Below are 13156 nucleotides of genomic sequence, written 5' to 3' on the forward strand. Positions count from 1 at the left end.
CAGTCCCTGAGACTCGCTGCTGTGGTGTGTTTGTTTTTGTTTTTTTGCAGTGTAGACGTACTCTAAAGAGGTTAAGACATAAAATTTCAAATCTGGTTGCCTGATTAAGTGGTCGAATTTTCAAAGGTGATGAGCATCCACATTTCTGACTGTGGGAGCTTTGAAAATCCAGCCACTAATTTTGATACTTGACTATGGATTTAAGTGTCTAACTTTTAGGCAACCAGATGTGAAAATTATGTCCATCGAATCTGGAAACTGTTGTCTATCTGCAGTATCATAATGGGTAGCTCCAGTCACCTGCGGGCATTTGTGCTGCTGCTGGTCTCCTCTGAAGAGATTGATCTTTGTTCTCATGGAGTCCCTCATGTACGTGTGTCAAACAGTGCTTGTTGTGAGGAATATTGCCATTTATAAACTGGCATGATGAGGAAGGCTACAAATCTCCTGGGTACTCAGCTGAGCTGGAATTAAGCCACAAAAGAAATTTCACCTGATGTCTCTGTGCAAACAACACACATGGTCTGAAATAAATGGGCAACAGCCAACATCAAAGAAATATATTGGAAAATTGGGCACAGGAAGGTGTAAATTATACTTCCTTTCACCAGCAAAGCTATCTGAATGGCAAGGCAGATTCACCCTTTTGAACAGATGGTGGCATCTATCTCAGCCCTCTTGTGGGTCCCTCACCAGGAAGCGGGTGGTATGTTTAACTCCCCCTGGGGCTTTCTATGAGCTCTGCCAATAGATGAGTCTCTAAAGAGCCTATGAATATATGTTGATTGTCCTGGACACACACCTTTTCTGCCCAGCACCACCTATTTTGATGATGAATCCCTTGGTAATTGGAGTTGAAAGTATTTGGACCACCATCAGCTGGAATTTTTTTACCTTCTGCCCAAATTAAATGTGGGATGTCAACGTGTGTGATGCGGGACCAATCTATCAATACCTGGACCCCAAGAGAGGTATGAATTTTGAATGGTGAGAATAATTAACCTTTGGAACAATTTAACAAGAGTTCCAGTGGATTCTCCATTGCTGACCATTTTAAAATCAAGATTGGATGTTTTTTCTAAGAGATATGCTCTAGGAATTATTTTGGGGCAGTTCTATGGCCTGTGCCATACAGGAGGTCAGACTAGATGATTACAATGATGCCTTCAGGCTTTGGAATCTATGAATTCCATGAAAAGTTTGACAAATGTCTCCAAAGCTCCAGCTTGTCACCTCCTAAATTTAGCCTGAGCTCCACTGATCCAGGAAGCATAAGAAACTAGGTCAGTTGTGAAATTTCTCAAGCACACAAGGCTGATATCAAATCCCCCCCCCCCCACACACACACACACACTGTTTTCCAAGGGTGGTTCACCCACTTCTATTTGCCACTGTTTTTCCCACATGTAGGCTGGTCTTGACCCTTTGGAGAAGGGATCCTATTTTTATATTTGCCGTTGAAATGTCATGCACTCCTATAGTGCCATAAAGCAAACACAAATCTTAGAATTTAACCAGTTAGTGATATTTTAATGGTCTAAATAACAGTTGTCAGGGTAAAGAACTTGGGACTGATTTTGAAAACTCTCCATGCATTGAAGTCAGTGGGAGTTGCCATGTGAGATTTGTATAGTGAACAGAAGGCTTGAAAATCAGACCCCTTTCATGCCAGTTTTCTACGCAGAGTCCAATTTGTAGGAAAGCTATAAACTGAAGCTATGAATGGGAGGAGAATGGGGCTCTCTAGCAGGAGAGAATAAAAAGCAAGGCTTCAGAGGTGAAGTGCCCTGACAGGGATCCTGGGTCTGAAGAAGAATGGTCCTGGGGAATAGATTGAACAGCCTTGAACTAGGAACTCTAAGAGCAGCCACACCTGGGAAAAAGGCTTGGATTGAACTTCACATGGTCTTATTTTTCATTTGTTTGTTAATAAAGTCAAGCCCCAGCAAGGGGGTGAGTTTTGAGTCTATATGGGGCAGGCAGACCGGCTTAGAACAGCTAGGAAAACCACCTACTCCCAGGATATAGTGGTGGAAATATTGATGCACTGATTACATTGAATCTTGGAAGGCTTTGATTTTATTATAATAATAATTAATAATGCATAGCTCTTATATAGTACTTTAGATCTCAAAGTGCTTTACAATGGAGATCAGTATCAGTACCCCCCTTTTATAGATGGGGAAACTGAGGCACAGAGCAGTCACATGCCCAAAATCAACTAGCAGGAGGAGCAGCAGAGCTGGGAATTGAATTTTTATCAGCAAGGGTCTGTTTTTTTTAGAAATGCTGAGCATTCACAACTGCCACAAAGTAAATAGAAGTGGCAGTACACCTCTATCCCGATATAACGCGACCCAATATAACACAAATTTGGATATAACGCGGTAAAGCAGCGCTTCGGGGGGGGGGGGCTGCGCACTCCGGTGGATCAAAGCAAGTTCAATATAACACGGTTTCACCTATAACGCGGTAAGATTTTTTGGTTCCTGAGGACAGTGTTATATCGGGGTAGAGGTGTACCTCTGAAAATTCAGGCCTAAGTTATTATTATTTGTATTGCATTAGCACCTAACAGCCCCCTTTGGACCAGCACCCCATTGTGCTAAGCATTGTACAAACACAGAACAAAAAGATGGCCCATGCCCCAAAGAGTTCTAAGTTTGAGTATAAGACATGTGGATACAGGAAACAAGAAAGCACCAGGGAACTATGATACAATACTGGTCAGCATGATAGGTGGTGGTCTCAGCGCACCCAGCAGATGCCTAACCAAAAGGCAGTAATTGTCCGTTTTCCCCTTCTCACAAAGACAAAATATGATTATTATTAATAATCTACTTGTTATTCATTATTGTTAATAATCTACATTTACAGGAAAGGAAAGATAACCCATGTTGCACTTGTAGATAATGACTTCCCTCTCCTTCTATCAGTTCAGACTGGCAGTCAATTAAGATATTAATATGGGAAGTTACAATTATTTTTAAATATGATTTTATTTCCAAGTCTGCTATGAATCTTCAAGGTAATAATTTTGAGGATTTATCTGTAATATGCAAATATAATTTATGTAAATTCACTCCTTGTGGGCATTGCTGAAAAAGAAGAAGAATTTCTCAAATAAAAAAATGAATATATAGCATTTGTGAATGGTGGAGATGCTTTCGTGATTTTTATCAATATTTAAGGACTTTCCCCTATGAAGCTGCCATGCCATTTTCTTCCACACACACACACATAAAAAGGGGTGGACAACCATCTTCTTTATCATTATACATCTTTTATACTAAGCTGGGATATTCAAGGCCTGATCCTCCTTCTACTGAAGTCAATTGGCAAACGTCCATTGGTTTAAATAGTGTAGGATTGGGCCCTTCGTGAGCTGTGTGTTCAAAAGAGGTAGGCTTCTTTGATGCGTGATTTAAATGGATGAACTAATTGATTTGAGGGGGTAGAAGGAAAGTTAGCTGCGGTGGGCCAGCCAGCCTCTTGTTGCTAAGACACTGAGGGAGCGAGAGCAGTTGGGGTGAGGAAATGACAGGATGAGAAGGGTTGATGCCATATAAAATCTGAGACATGAGCGATGAGAACCCCACTCTCCCAGCATGAAAGATAATTATTTTGATTTGTATTTATTTTCAATTATGAGCTAAAATTTGCAGGTTGAAAAATTAAAATGCTGACCTTGTAGCTTCATAGTTCACCAGTGATTTCAAAGAGATTTTAAAAGACATTCACAAATTGTGAAAAAAATATTCAGATTCTCGGAAAAGCAAGGAGTCTTCTCATTAGCTACAGCAACAGTCTACCTATTTCAAGTGATGTTCAGGTGCTAATGGACTCTGAATTGACTGTAATGTTTCCTTCATTTGTTCTTGCAGACTGCACCTATTGACTCGTTCATGCTGATCCTTAGCTGGACAACATCAGGTATACTTCTAGTGCTCTATAAATAATAACAAAGGGATAAGTCCTGTCGCTAATATTCAGGCAAAGTTCCCACTGAACTTATAAAAAGAACAGGAGTACTTGTGGCACCTTAGAGACTAACAAATTTATTAGGTCTTTTAAAACCCACTGATGTTAAAATTAATGCGCTCCTTTTGTTGTTTTTTGTTTTATTCAGGTTCATATATTGCACCCAACACTGTGGTAATGCAGCTTCTTCCAAAAATGTAGTAGGGGTCATGACTAGCATCTGTTGTGTAGTGATTTTTTTTTCTCCCTTCCTCTCCCCAGAGGGGGAAAGCAATGTGAGAATTTAAAATTTTTATTGTATTTTATTTTATTAATACTTTCTTATATATGTGCTGTGCTCTGTGTTTATATTGGCAAAAGCAAAGTCTAAGACGTGTGGCTTGTGCTTGGAATGGAAAGTGGTAAGGTTTCATGGTTTTTAGATTCTGCAGGGAGTTCATTATTCTGTCAGAGTCCATTCTGCCATCTTGGACAACCCCCGAGAAAGCTCTGTCTTCTGCACAGACAAGCTTTATCTTCAGCTCTGTTAGAGGCTGAGTCTTGTCCTTATTAGGGAGGAATTTAAAGAGAACACCGCTGCTTCTCTGAAGGAGCAATTATTAGAATTGTCAGACATGACAGGATCAATATAAAGTTTGTCAACACATCATTTGAAATCACCAAAATTCTCAGCTAAAGAAACAGCTGAATTGATTTCACCCACAAAATCACCAAAGTTAGAAATAAAAACACCAAAGTGGGATATCCAGTCCATCATTTTGCAAATGCAGGATTGTTCCCTAATATATGTTATCTATTTCTGTATCCAGTCCAATTGTTGCAAAGTGATGAGTTTCCATCACTTCGCTTGGAAAACTCCTCCCCACTTCAGTTGATTTCACTGGTAGGCTGCAAATCTGCACAGGGTTTCTTAAAAAGGGTGCTGTATTTAAATATTTTAAAGGGTGTCCCTAACCTCTATTTGCAAGAAGCTGGGAATGGGTGACAGGGGATGGATCACTTGAGAATTACTTGTTCTGTTCATTCCCTCTGAAGCACCTGGCATTGGCCACTGTCGGAAGACAGGATACTGGGCTAGATGGACCTTTGGTCTGACCCAGTATGGCCATTCTTATGTTTTTAAATATTTAATATATGAAAAGTACAAAATGTAAATAGTGCTGTGTAGTGTGGATGTGGAATGGAAGGTTTTTGTTTGTTTGTTACTGTTGATAAATTGTATAGTCAGTTGCTTGACCACACTTTGGCTCATTATGAATAAGGCTACGATTTAGTCATGGAGGTCACGGCAGTCACGGATTCCATGACTTTACTGGACCTCTGTGACTTCTTCGGCTTCAGCTGTCAAAAGCTGAAGCCAGGGCTGGAGCAGTGGTTGTGGCTGGGGCTAGAGCCAGGGCTTTGCTCCCCGGCCCTGCAGCCGGGGCTGCAGCAGGGACCATGCACCTCTGCCCTATGATGGGGGCTGCAACCGCGGCCATGCCCCCTGCCTTGCAGCTTCTGCCAGGGGCTGCAGCCAGGGCCATGCGCCTCTGCCCTGTGATGGGAGCTGAAACCGCGGCCATGCCCCCTGCCCTGCGGCTTCTGCCAGGGGCTGCAGCCAGGGCCATTCGCCTCTGCCCTGTGATGGGAGCTGCAACCGCGGCCATGTGCCCCTGCCCCATGGCTTGTCTGGTTATTTTTAGTAATAAGTCATGGATAGGTCAGGAGCTCTGTGAATTTTCATTTATTGCCCGTTACCTGTCCCTGACTTTTACTAAAAATAACTGAAAAAATCTTAGCCTAGTTATTAAATATATTCAAGAGGCCAAATAACTAATGTCTGTCGGGTTTATTGATATGGTACAGGAAAAAGGTTCCATATGATACCAATCTCTGAAGAGTAGTCCCATGCAGCGATTTTACATTCACCTTATGAAGAATGTGTGCTCCCCAGGTTACACATTTCAGCTGGTATTATTGTGTGATTTTACAAGAAACACATTTCTTTACACGTCACTAAAATGCAACCCATCAGTTTGTTCCAGTTCCCTAACTTGTTTTTCTGTTCCTTCCTTATCTTTGTTTTGGTCATAAGCATTCCAGGTTCTGATCTGTGAAGGTACTTCCCTAATTTGTATTAAGACACAGAATGAATGTATCTTGATTTTGACAAAAGTTTCCTATCTGCTTATGTCAATGCTCACTTCAGTGAATTCAAGGAGATAGGGGATGCTTAACATAAATGAACAGGATAATGGTATAGGCCATATATATATATAGAGAGAGAGAGCAGGTAATAAATATTATCAATACTATATATTTATATGCTAGCCAGTAAATATTAGTCAACATTAATTTCATCATTATTTGTACAAGAATTTTCATAATTAATTACATAGCATAAGTAAGGGAGAAAGAGGGTACGCAAAAGTATTAAAAAATATTAGGGCCCGATCCAAACCACATTGAAGTTAGTGGGTAGACACCCGTTGGCTTCAGTGGGTTCTCAATCTATTTACCATTGTGGGCCACATATACAGTTCTCTATGTGTTGTGTGCTGCATCCACACAATATATATATTACCTGTATGGCCCTGAGGAAGTCACATGGGCCACAGCTGTGTGCTGATTGGGCCTCAAGCGGCTTGCAGGTCGAGAACCACTACTCTAAATGAATACTAATCCTCTGAAATGTGTACCTACCTCAGGCCCAACTTGAGTTCACCAGTCACCATAGGCAATGTCTCTTGTTTTAACCAATTTTCTGCTCACTAGAGTGTAGAGATCTGGAATCAAATTACGGGTAGGAGTTCCATCTGGCTATGTCCTTTACCTTTACTGCCTCAGGGGTACTGTAATCTTCATTGCTGGAATCCTTTGAACTTTCTCCATGTTTGATAGCCCAGAGGCTTTTTTCCCCAACCATAGATTCATAGATTCTAGGACTGGAAGGGACCTCGAGAGGTCATCGAGTCCAGTCCCCTGCCCGCATGGCAGGACCAAATACTGCCTAGACCATCCCTAATAGACATTTATCTAACCTACTCTTAAATATCTCCAGAGACGGAGATTCCACAACCTCCCTAGGCAATTTGTTCCAGTGTTTAACCACCCTGACAGTTAGGAACTTTTTCCTAATGTCCAATCTAGACCTCCCTTGCTGCAGTTTAAACCCATTGTTTCTGGTTCTATCCTTAGAGGCTAAGGTGAACAAGTTCTCTCCCTCCTCCTTATGACACCCTTTTATATACCTGAAAACTGCTATCATGTCCCCTCTCAGTCTTCTCTTTTCCAAACTAAACAAACCCAATTCTTTCAGCCTTCCTTCATAGGTCATGTTCTCAAGACCTTTAATCATTCTTGTTGCTCTTCTTTGGACCCTTTCCAGTTTCTCCACATCTTTTTTAAAATGCGGCGCCCAGAACTGGACACAATACTCCAGCTGAGGCCTAACCAGAGCAGAGTAGAGCGGAAGAATGACTTCTCGTGTCTTGCTCACAACACACCTGTTAATGCATCCCAGAATCATGTTTGCTTTTTTTGCAACAGCATCACACTGTTGACTCATATTTAGCTTGTGGTCCACTATAACCCCTAGATCCCTTTCTGCCGTACTCCTTCCTAGACAGTCTTTTCCCATTCTGTATGTGTGAAATTGATTTTTCCTTCCTAAAAGAGCTTTAAACCATAAAAGAGTCCATTAATTTTTGTATGGCTCTTGCTGCTAAACTTCTAAATTAATATTTTTTCTAGCAAACACAGAAGCACAAAAACAGGTGGGGAGTAACTAGGTTCGCCAGTGCAATCACATGCAGCTAATTGTGTGGGGAAGGCACAGCTGATCCTGGAGGCTGACATCTCTCAGTATTCCAATGAAGATGAAACGTCTCAAGATTCATGCCAAGTTAGGGTGACCAGACATCCCGATAAAATGTTTGGTCGGGACGCAATTTGCCCAAATATTTCGCACTCCTGTTTTTGTTTTGTTTTGTCCACCAGCGGGACTCCGCTTTTTTTTTTTTTCCCCCCTCTGCTGACGGGACTCCGGGACTCTGCTTTTTTTTTTTCTCTGTCAGCGGGACCCCCTCTCCTCCCCCCATGTGTCCCGATATTTTCTTCATCCCATCTGGTCACCCTATGCCAATTTGAACAGAGAAAAACCCCTTTCCAAATCTAAAGCTAATGATCAGTATAATCATGAGGGAGTGGTGTCTAATGCAGAGGTGGGCAAATTACGGCCCGGTGGCCGCATCTGGCCCTCCAGATGTTTTAATCCGGCCCTCGAGCTCCTGCCGGGGAGTGGGGTCTGGGGCTTGCCCCAGCCGGGGAGCAGGGTAGGGGGGAACCACAGCCAATGGGAGCTGCAGGGGTAGCGCCTGCAGACAGGGCAGCATGCAGAGCCAGCTGGCTGCGGCTTCGCATAGGAGCTGGAGGGGGGACATGTCGCTGCTTCTGGGAGCTGCTTGAGGTAAGCGTCGCCCAGAGCTTGCACCCCGACCTCCTCCTGCGCCCCAATCCCCTGCCCCAGCCCTGATTCCTCTCCTACCCTCCTGCACCCCTTGGTCCCAGCCCAGAGCACCCTCCTGCACCCCAAACCTCTCATCCCAGCCCCATCCCAAAGCCTGCACCCCCAGCCGGAGCCCTCCCCCTCTGCATCCCAGCCCCCTGCCCCAGCCCGGAGCCCCCTCCCGCACCCTGAATTCCTAATTTCTTGTACCACCCCAGAGCCCACACCCCCAGCCGAAGCTCTCACTCCCTCCCGCACCCCAACCCCCAATTTCATGAGCATTCATGGCCGCCATACAATTTCCATACCCAGATGTGGAGCCTCAGGCCAAAAAGTTTGCTCACCCCTGTCTAATGGGTAGAACATGAGTTTAGTAACTCAGGCATCTGGGTTTATTCACATACTGATGCTTATGTTCCAAACCTATTCACACTGAAGGTGAAGGATAGCTTTCCACTCTGGCTTAGTGATCTTGGACAAGTCACTTAACCTCTCTGTGCCTCAGTTTCCTTGCATGTAAAATGGGAATGATACTTACCTTCTTCACAGGGGTGATATGAGAGGTGTTTGTAAATCACTTTGCAATTGTTGGTTAAAAGGCAGTCTTTAATGGAATGTCTACACTGCAAAGTAAGCCTGGGCTTAGGCTCGAGACCAAACACCACTTCTGTCTACACGCAATTTTGTCTTACTTGAGCCAATAAGCCCTCTGGACCCTGGCCCTAGGTCCCAACAAGGGGGACTCAAGTCCAAACTCCATGGTTTTGCCATATGGACACAGCTCAGGCCCAAGATCCCCAGACTTGTCCTGAGAGTACCCTACAATCCCATCAGCCATTGTTTCCTGTCCCTTCTATCCCAAGACTAACCAATCAGTTCCTAGAAAATGGAAGCAACCCCCTTGGTTCAAGTACAGCAGCTCAGGCTTTAACCCTGCCATTTTATTCTGATTGCTAAGCAGGAAACAGAGTGACCAGTCTCATGTCTGCAATGGCTACCAACAAGAAGGCTTTTGCCATGGGATCACAGCCAGATTTTAGTAAATCTCTAATGCACGACAAGCAAAACATTCAACTTCATGAATAACCAGGTGTACCAGGAAAAAGCAAAGAAGCCTGGCAGCATTGTGGATTCATTGTATGGGTGACCAGTGCATGGAACGTTTAAGCCACTCAAGAGTGATTATCATAAAGTCAGGAATGAGAACCACACCTCTGGCAACTCCCTGTCTTCCTGCCTCTTTTACAAGGAGTTTGACCAGGTGCTGGGTACTGTGCCAAGCATGAGCCAACAGCAATTCAAGGTAGCCTGATCAGCTGGGGTGGTGATCTTCTGACCCCAGAAACTAATATAGAACCAGAGGGGACCTGGCAGGTGCTAAATCAGGTTAATGAAGTAACTCTGGTGCTCACATCGGTCCCCAAGGAGGCTTTGCCACTGGAGCAGCTGCAGCATGTCCATACTCAGTGGAACTGTTTGATAACCTCCAGGAGGAGCAGCCTGCCATGGAGTCAGCAGCAGAAACAGAAGAGGCAAGAAATAGCTTTGGAGTTTGTTGAGTTTCTGGCCCTGTTTTTATTGTTATTAGCATAAGAATGGGAGGGATTTACGGTTTATGACCCAGTGCAAAATTTAGTACAAGACACAGGTCACAATGTGTATCTGCTAATGGCGGAATGCATGCCAGCGCCTTGGTGTCACCTTACCACCACCACCACGTAGAATTCAGAATGGATCCCAGGATGTGCAAAAAACAGTTAAATAAGCATTTACATTTTATTTTGTACTTGATACTCATGTGTGCCAGGGTGTTAAAAGTAAGACCCTTATATTGCCTCCTTTTTAGTATGCTGCTCCATATGAATCTGCCATACCACAGAGTAACAAGCCACTTGTAAACAGTAAACTGTTCCGGGGGGAGGAGAGGAAAATGTAGGCCACGGATGACAAAATCAATATGTGAAATATGGCTGCGGGTTTGTATGCACTCCAGAAACATGCAGGGGGAGAGAGGGGAAGGAGAGAAGTAGGGAGGATGGCTGTGTAGTTCTCTGAGAATCTGTATTATTGTATGTGTCTGCATGTAGTCTAGAGGTAGATATAGTCAGAGCAGTCTGTATTGGAAGTCATTGCTAGGATCACCACACTTATGTACAGGATCTAGTCTAGTCCTGTTTACACTGTCAGATACTTCTTGGATCCAACTAATTGCCCATTTTCTTCCCCAAATTTTACCATAGGACACAGGTTGAGCTTTTCAGAGCTGACTAGGGGACTTTGCCACACAATTCTCAGTGGAATTAATGGAAGTTGTGTGGCTAAATCCTTTAGTTGACTCTGAAAAACTCAACTCTAACTATTATCATATTTAATCCAGTTTTAAACCAAAATTGACAGACAAATTTTTAAAAAAGTTTCAGCATTAAGCAGATTGAAGTCAATGACAAAGCCCCCATTTACTTCAATGAGTGCAGAATCAGTTCCATTACAGTTGAGCTAGGAAATGTGTTATTTCCATTTTATTTTATATGATCTGACAAATTCTATAGTGAAAATTTCCCAATGTAGTAATATTTTAAACATTTGTCATCTGGTATATTTTGCTGCTCCCTTTGTCAGAGAATCTCAAAGAGCTTTACAAACAAATAAACAATGAATTAAGTCTCATAACCTCCATTGATATGGGCAGAGGCGATACTAGCTCATTGGAGCCGTAAGCAGGAATATTTTGGGGTCCCCCATATCTCTTACCTACCCCCTAAAAATACTAATTGCATTATTTCCACAAACCAAAAAACATACCAACACAACACATACTAATACATTTGTTAAGAAGTTGAAGTTAAATAAGATGAATAGTATTTTGGGAGAAATACTAAATCAGGGCTCCTTGGAGCTGCTAGGGGCCCTAACAGTTGCTTAGTTCGCTTATGCCTATATCCAGCACTGGAGGCAGGCATTATCTCCACTTTACAAATGTGGAAGATGAGGTGAGTGGTTCAGAGATTTGCCCAACTCTAATGGGAGAATGAATCAGGTTCATAAGGCTTTGGTCCCTACTTTGATGTTGAAAATTTGTGTGTGTAGCAAAGTCGAGACTCACCTGTGCGGTGCCTCCTGCTGGTTGTCTTGGGAATTACCTCTTCACCAGCTTACGGAGCACCCTCTGCTGGCTGGTATCTCACCTACTGCTGGCCCCTTGTCCCTCCAGAGCCTCGGTGCCCTTTACCTCGGGGTTCTGCCCCAGCAGTACCTCTACTCTCTGGGTCTCCCCTCCCAGGGGAACCCCCAACTCTCTAAACCCACCTTGCCGTAGTGGCTACTGCCAGTCATCATCTAGCTCCCACTCCCTGGGGCAGACTGCAATCTGCAGTGGCCACTCATGGTTGGCAAGGGGTTAGGACCAGCTATTCCCATGTACCTCTGTAGCCCCAGTACCTTTGTAGGCCTTCATCAAGGCCTGCAGCCTGGGGGTTTATCAGGCTGGAGCTCCCCAGCTCCCTTACCCTATTCCCCAGCATTGCTCCAGTTCAGGTACCTTTCTCTCAGGCAGCTAGCCCTTCTCCCTCCAGGGCTGGAAAGAGGCTCTTCTGTCTCCTGGCTCACAGCCCTCTTATCAGCTTAGCTTGGCTGCTTTTAACCCCTGCCTATCGGAGTGGGGCAGCTGCCCTACTACAGTGTGCAACACATTTTATTAATATATTAAGAAAATTTAGACATTTTAGTTACATTTTTCACTTTGGCTGGGGACCACAATGTAGCTACTTTGCTTTTTTCCTTCAGTGAACCAAGTGGTAAAATAGCCTTAGCAAGGGCAAATCAATACAGGATAGGAGAAATACAATATGACTCACCCTAGAATTTCTCTAATAAATTATTGAAGTGTGCTCTATAGCCATGTCAATAAAGTTGAACTCATCTCACTTCACACACTGTTGTAAATAAACTTTAATTTGTGATGCTGTTTTGTACATCAGAATTCAGAAAAAAAAAAGTTAGAAAAGCCACAGCATCCTATGGATGAAAAAGGGATGCCTGATGCTTAAAATGGGGGTGGCATGATTCAGTAGATAGGGCACTGGACTGGGAGTCAGACCTGGATTGTGTTCCCGGCTGTGCAGGTGACCTGCCTTATGCGACTTTGGGTAAGTGACTTTACCTCTCTGTGGTGCCATTTCCCCATCTGTAAAACTGGGATAATGAGTACCTTCCTTTGTAAACCACACTGAGATCTGAGATGAATGAGATGAAATAAATATATCAATATTATCTCATCGGCATGGAGATTACAATAAGTGATAAAATCAAGAGGAAATGTACCCCAGTATTTGGAGCTCTGGAGACCTCTGTCCCATATGAACCCTCCAGAAGGAACAGAAATTAAAACAAATAAGCATATCTTTTGTTTGGATTTCAACCTTCCCCTACAGTACTGAAAAGTTTGGAGACTCAGAAACAAAAGCCTCATGCTGGTGCAGGAGAACCTGGAAGTTAAACTGACCAGTCTGGTGGCCCTGTCCAAGCAGAATGAAATGCAAAAAATAAACAAACAAAAACCAAAAATAGCATCATTGATGACAAATAAAATTTTATTTTTTAAAATAATTGTGTTGAAATGTCTCCAAACCTCTGTCTGGCCTTGGTACATGAATACTCCTCATGCTTATGTCCTAAGCATTTCTGGGA

Source organism: Malaclemys terrapin, chromosome 9, assembly GCF_027887155.1.
Source record: "Malaclemys terrapin pileata isolate rMalTer1 chromosome 9, rMalTer1.hap1, whole genome shotgun sequence".
In the NCBI taxonomy this organism is placed as follows: domain Eukaryota; kingdom Metazoa; phylum Chordata; order Testudines; family Emydidae; genus Malaclemys; species Malaclemys terrapin.